Source organism: Pempheris klunzingeri, chromosome 24 (assembly GCF_042242105.1).
Source record: "Pempheris klunzingeri isolate RE-2024b chromosome 24, fPemKlu1.hap1, whole genome shotgun sequence".
NCBI lineage: Eukaryota > Metazoa > Chordata > Actinopteri > Acropomatiformes > Pempheridae > Pempheris > Pempheris klunzingeri.
The window spans coordinates 11,719,977-11,724,976 of record NC_092035.1 but is presented as its reverse complement, the minus strand read 5'-3'; the positions used below and the strand labels follow the sequence as shown (position 1 = coordinate 11,724,976).

Here is a 5,000-nt window from a genome sequence, read left to right as displayed (position 1 = left end):
CTTCACCAAAACAGGAGTTCAAAGGTCAAACGTCTTGTCCGTCTCCTGTGAAGCAGCAGCACCTTCTGCTGTCTGCAAAAGCTTACAGCACCTGGTATTCCCAGGCGGTCTCCCATCCAAGTACTAACCAGGCCCGACCCTGTTTGGCTTCCGAGATCGGACGAGATCGGGCTTGTTCAGGGTGGTATGGCCGTAAGCGAGAGTGTCCCTCACAAAGAGGCTTTTTATAGATGCTGACCTGTAGAAAAAGCAGTGAATGAACTTCACCAAAACAGGAGTTCAAAGGTCAAACGTCTTGTCCGTCTCCTGTGAAGCAGCAGCACCTTCTGCTGTCTGCAAAAGAGAAGAGACAAAGCTTACAGCACCTGGTATTCCCAGGCGGTCTCCCATGCAAGTACTAACCAGGCCCGACCCTGCTTGGCTTCCGAGATCGGACGAGATCGGGCTTGTTCAGGGTGGTATGGCCGTAAGCGAGAGTGTCCCTCACAAAGAGGCTTTTTATAGATGCTGACCTGTAGAAAAAGCAGTGAATGAACTTCACCAAAACAGGAGTTCAAAGGTCAAACGTCTTGTCCGTCTCCTGTGAAGCAGCAGCACCTTCTGCTGTCTGCAAAAGAGAAGAGAAAAAGCTTACAGCACCTGGTATTCCCAGGCGGTCTCCCATGCAAGTACTAACCAGGCCCGACCCTGCTTGGCTTCCGAGATCGGACGAGATCGGGCTTGTTCAGGGTGGTATGGCCGGAAGCGAGAGTGTCACTCACAAAGAGGCTTTTTATAGATGCTGACCTGTAGTTTGGGACAGCACTCTTCAGTAATAGGTCTTTTGTTAAAGTTGCTAAATTGGTCCCTTTTACAGTGAGGAGGCTGGGGCTGTTATTTTGAGAGTGTAGGAGAAAACAAGGATATCGTTAAAACAACAAATGTGTTCCCCAAAAAGGAGGAGAGTGTGGTTACTTTTGTTTAATGTTTGACTATTAAGGGCACCAAATGTGTCAGTTTCTCATTGATACTGACTGAAAAGGCCTGTTTGTCGTTTGGCATAGTTGGAGGTTGAGTGTGTGTAATGTTAGCTTCATGTGCTTTGTATGTCAGTGTAGTCCAGCAGAGAACAGCATAGGCTTGTCAGTAATGGATGCAAACACTGAATAGGACCATGAAAAACTTTTGTTGTGAAGTCCAGAGACAGCGCCCTCTGCTGTCTGCAAAAGACAAGAGAAAAAGCTTACAGCACCTGGTATTCCCAGGCGGTCTCCCATCCAAGTACTAACCAGGCCCGACCCTGTTTGGCTTCCGAGATCGGACGAGATCGGGCTTGTTCAGGGTGGTATGGCCGTAAGCGAGAGTGTCACTCACAAAGAGGCTTTTTATAGATGCTGACCTGTAGAAAAAGCAGTGAATGAACTTCACCAAAACAGGAGTTCAAAGGTCAAACGTCTTGTCCGTCTCCTGTGAAGCAGCAGCACCTTCTGCTGTCTGCAAAAGCTTACAGCACCTGGTATTCCCAGGCGGTCTCCCATGCAAGTACTAACCAGGCCCGACCCTGCTTGGCTTCCGAGATCGGACGAGATCGGGCTTGTTCAGGGTGGTATGGCCGTAAGCGAGAGTGTCCCTCACAAAGAGGCTTTTTATAGATGCTGACCTGTAGAAAAAGCAGTGAATGAACTTCACCAAAACAGGAGTTCAAAGGTCAAACGTCTTGTCCGTCTCCTGTGAAGCAGCAGCACCTTCTGCTGTCTGCAAAAGAGAAGAGAAAAAGCTTACAGCACCTGGTATTCCCAGGCGGTCTCCCATGCAAGTATTAACCAGGCCCGACCCTGCTTGGCTTCCGAGATCGGACGAGATCGGGCTTGTTCAGGGTGGTATGGCCGTAAGCGAGAGTGTCACTCACAAAGAGGCTTTTTATAGATGCTGACCTGTAGTTTGGGACAGCACTCTTCAGTAATAGGTCTTTTGTTAAAGTTGCTAAATTGGTCCCTTTTACAGTGAGGAGGCTGGGGCTGTTATTTTGAGAGTGTAGGAGAAAACAAGGATATCGTTAAAACAACAAATGTGTTCCCCAAAAAGGAGGAGAGTGTGGTTACTTTTGTTTAATGTTTGACTATTAAGGGCACCAAATGTGTCAGTTTCTCATTGATACTGACTGAAAAGGCCTGTTTGTCGTTTGGCATAGTTGGAGGTTGAGTGTGTGTAATGTTAGCTTCATGTGCTTTGTATGTCAGTGTAGTCCAGCAGAGAACAGCATAGGCTTGTCAGTAATGGATGCAAACACTGAATAGGACCATGAAAAACTTTTGTTGTGAAGTCCAGAGACAGCGCCCTCTGCTGTCTGCAAAAGACAAGAGAAAAAGCTTACAGCACCTGGTATTCCCAGGCGGTCTCCCATGCAAGTACTAACCAGGCCCGACCCTGCTTGGCTTCCGAGATCGGACGAGATCGGGCTTGTTCAGGGTGGTATGGCCGTAAGCGAGAGTGTCCCTCACAAAGAGGCTTTTTATAGATGCTGACCTGTAGAAAAAGCAGTGAATGAACTTCAGCAAAACAGGAGTTCAAAGGTCAAACGTCTTGTCCGTCTCCTGTGAAGCAGCAGCACCTTCTGCTGTCTGCAAAAGAGAAGAGAAAAAGCTTACAGCACCTGGTATTCCCAGGCGGTCTCCCATGCAAGTACTAACCAGGCCCGACCCTGCTTGGCTTCCGAGATCGGGCTTGTTCAGGGTGGTGTGGCCGTAAGCGAGAGTGTCACTCACAAAGAGGCTTTTTATAGATGCTGACCTGTAGAAAAAGCAGTGAATGAACTTCACCAAAACAGGAGTTCAAAGGTCAAACGTCTTGTCCGTCTCCTGTGAAGCAGCAGCACCTTCTGCTGTCTGCAAAAGCTTACAGCACCTGGTATTCCCAGGCGGTCTCCCATGCAAGTACTAACCAGGCCCGACCCTGCTTGGCTTCCGAGATCGGACGAGATCGGGCTTGTTCAGGGTGGTATGGCCGTAAGCGAGAGTGTCACTCACAAAGAGGCTTTTTATAGATGCTGACCTGTAGTTTGGGACAGCACTCTTCAGTAATAGGTCTTTTGTTAAAGTTGCTAAATTGGTCCCTTTTACAGTGAGGAGGCTGGGGCTGTTATTTTGAGAGTGTAGGAGAAAACAAGGATATCGTTAAAACAACAAATGTGTTCCCCAAAAAGGAGGAGAGTGTGGTTACTTTTGTTTAATGTTTGACTATTAAGGGCACCAAATGTGTCAGTTTCTCATTGATACTGACTGAAAAGGCCTGTTTGTCGTTTGGCATAGTTGGAGGTTGAGTGTGTGTAATGTTAGCTTCATGTGCTTTGTATGTCAGTGTAGTCCAGCAGAGAACAGCATAGGCTTGTCAGTAATGGATGCAAACACTGAATAGGACCATGAAAAACTTTTGTTGTGAAGTCCAGAGACAGCGCCCTCTGCTGTCTGCAAAAGACAAGAGAAAAAGCTTACAGCACCTGGTATTCCCAGGCGGTCTCCCATCCAAGTACTAACCAGTACCCCGACCCTGTTTGGCTTCCGAGATCGGACGAGATCGGGCTTGTTCAGGGTGGTGTGGCCGTAAGCGAGAGTGTCCCTCACAAAGAGGCTTTTTATAGATGCTGACCTGTAGAAAAAGCAGTGAATGAACTTCACCAAAACAGGAGTTCAAAGGTCAAACGTCTTGTCCGTCTCCTGTGAAGCAGCAGCACCTTCTGCTGTCTGCAAAAGCTTACAGCACCTGGTATTCCCAGGCGGTCTCCCATCCAAGTACTAACCAGGCCCGACCCTGTTTGGCTTCCGAGATCGGACGAGATGGGGCTTGTTCAGGGTGGTATGGCCGTAAGCGAGAGTGTCCCTCACAAAGAGGCTTTTTATAGATGCTGACCTGTAGAAAAAGCAGTGAATGAACTTCACCAAAACAGGAGTTCAAAGGTCAAACGTCTTGTCCGTCTCCTGTGAAGCAGCAGCACCTTCTGCTGTCTGCAAAAGAGAAGAGACAAAGCTTACAGCACCTGGTATTCCCAGGCGGTCTCCCATGCAAGTACTAACCAGGCCCGACCCTGCTTGACTTCCGAGATCGGACGAGATCGGGCTTGTTCAGGGTGGTATGGCCGTAAGCGAGAGTGTCCCTCACAAAGAGGCTTTTTATAGATGCTGACCTGTAGAAAAAGCAGTGAATGAACTTCACCAAAACAGGAGTTCAAAGGTCAAACGTCTTGTCCGTCTCCTGTGAAGCAGCAGCACCTTCTGCTGTCTGCAAAAGAGAAGAGAAAAAGCTTACAGCACCTGGTATTCCCAGGCGGTCTCCCATGCAAGTACTAACCAGGCCCGACCCTGCTTGGCTTCCGAGATCGGACGAGATCGGGCTTGTTCAGGGTGGTATGGCCGTAAGCGAGAGTGTCACTCACAAAGAGGCTTTTTATAGATGCTGACCTGTAGTTTGGGACAGCACTCTTCAGTAATAGGTCTTTTGTTAAAGTTGCTAAATTGGTCCCTTTTACAGTGAGGAGGCTGGGGCTGTTATTTTGAGAGTGTAGGAGAAAACAAGGATATCGTTAAAACAACAAATGTGTTCCCCAAAAAGGAGGAGAGTGTGGTTACTTTTGTTTAATGTTTGACTATTAAGGGCACCAAATGTGTCAGTTTCTCATTGATACTGACTGAAAAGGCCTGTTTGTCGTTTGGCATAGTTGGAGGTTGAGTGTGTGTAATGTTAGCTTCATGTGCTTTGTATGTCAGTGTAGTCCAGCAGAGAACAGCATAGGCTTGTCAGTAATGGATGCAAACACTGAATAGGACCATGAAAAACTTTTGTTGTGAAGTCCAGAGACAGCGCCCTCTGCTGTCTGCAAAAGACAAGAGAAAAAGCTTACAGCACCTGATATTCCCAGGCGGTCTCCCATCCAAGTACTAACCAGGCCCGACCCTGTTTGGCTTCCGAGATCGGACGAGATCGGGCTTGTTCAGGGTGGTGTGGCCGTAAGCGAGAGTGTCCCTCAC

At 48.1% G+C, this 5,000-nt stretch overlaps 12 non-coding genes and 2 pseudogenes across 12 annotated transcripts; all 14 read right to left on the bottom strand.

The window, feature by feature from the left end:
• Positions 1-79: 79 nt before the first annotated feature.
• Positions 80-198, bottom strand: LOC139223981 (5S ribosomal RNA). The gene has a single exon (XR_011586077.1). It is a non-coding gene; the product is annotated as a 5S ribosomal RNA (ribosomal RNA).
• A 155-nt stretch (positions 199-353) lies between these two features.
• On the bottom strand, positions 354-472 carry LOC139224235 (5S ribosomal RNA). Its single transcript, XR_011586294.1, has one exon. It is a non-coding gene; the product is annotated as a 5S ribosomal RNA (ribosomal RNA).
• A 155-nt stretch (positions 473-627) lies between these two features.
• LOC139224117 (5S ribosomal RNA) lies at positions 628-746 on the bottom strand. The gene has a single exon (XR_011586206.1). It is a non-coding gene; the product is annotated as a 5S ribosomal RNA (ribosomal RNA).
• Positions 747-1,219: 473 nt separating this feature from the next.
• Positions 1,220-1,338, bottom strand: LOC139223969 (5S ribosomal RNA). The gene has a single exon (XR_011586066.1). It is a non-coding gene; the product is annotated as a 5S ribosomal RNA (ribosomal RNA).
• Positions 1,339-1,480: 142 nt separating this feature from the next.
• On the bottom strand, positions 1,481-1,599 carry LOC139224234 (5S ribosomal RNA). The gene has a single exon (XR_011586293.1). It is a non-coding gene; the product is annotated as a 5S ribosomal RNA (ribosomal RNA).
• A 155-nt stretch (positions 1,600-1,754) lies between these two features.
• LOC139224095 (5S ribosomal RNA) lies at positions 1,755-1,873 on the bottom strand. Its single transcript, XR_011586187.1, has one exon. It is a non-coding gene; the product is annotated as a 5S ribosomal RNA (ribosomal RNA).
• Positions 1,874-2,346: 473 nt separating this feature from the next.
• Positions 2,347-2,465, bottom strand: LOC139224233 (5S ribosomal RNA). The gene has a single exon (XR_011586292.1). It is a non-coding gene; the product is annotated as a 5S ribosomal RNA (ribosomal RNA).
• A 155-nt stretch (positions 2,466-2,620) lies between these two features.
• Positions 2,621-2,729, bottom strand: LOC139224169 (5S ribosomal RNA; annotated as a pseudogene).
• A 142-nt stretch (positions 2,730-2,871) lies between these two features.
• Positions 2,872-2,990, bottom strand: LOC139224232 (5S ribosomal RNA). The gene has a single exon (XR_011586291.1). It is a non-coding gene; the product is annotated as a 5S ribosomal RNA (ribosomal RNA).
• Positions 2,991-3,463: 473 nt separating this feature from the next.
• Positions 3,464-3,584, bottom strand: LOC139224150 (5S ribosomal RNA; annotated as a pseudogene).
• Positions 3,585-3,726: 142 nt separating this feature from the next.
• Positions 3,727-3,845, bottom strand: LOC139224127 (5S ribosomal RNA). Its single transcript, XR_011586216.1, has one exon. It is a non-coding gene; the product is annotated as a 5S ribosomal RNA (ribosomal RNA).
• A 155-nt stretch (positions 3,846-4,000) lies between these two features.
• LOC139224621 (5S ribosomal RNA) lies at positions 4,001-4,119 on the bottom strand. Its single transcript, XR_011586655.1, has one exon. It is a non-coding gene; the product is annotated as a 5S ribosomal RNA (ribosomal RNA).
• A 155-nt stretch (positions 4,120-4,274) lies between these two features.
• Positions 4,275-4,393, bottom strand: LOC139224231 (5S ribosomal RNA). The gene has a single exon (XR_011586290.1). It is a non-coding gene; the product is annotated as a 5S ribosomal RNA (ribosomal RNA).
• Positions 4,394-4,866: 473 nt separating this feature from the next.
• On the bottom strand, positions 4,867-4,985 carry LOC139224079 (5S ribosomal RNA). The gene has a single exon (XR_011586172.1). It is a non-coding gene; the product is annotated as a 5S ribosomal RNA (ribosomal RNA).
• Positions 4,986-5,000: the final 15 nt, after the last annotated feature.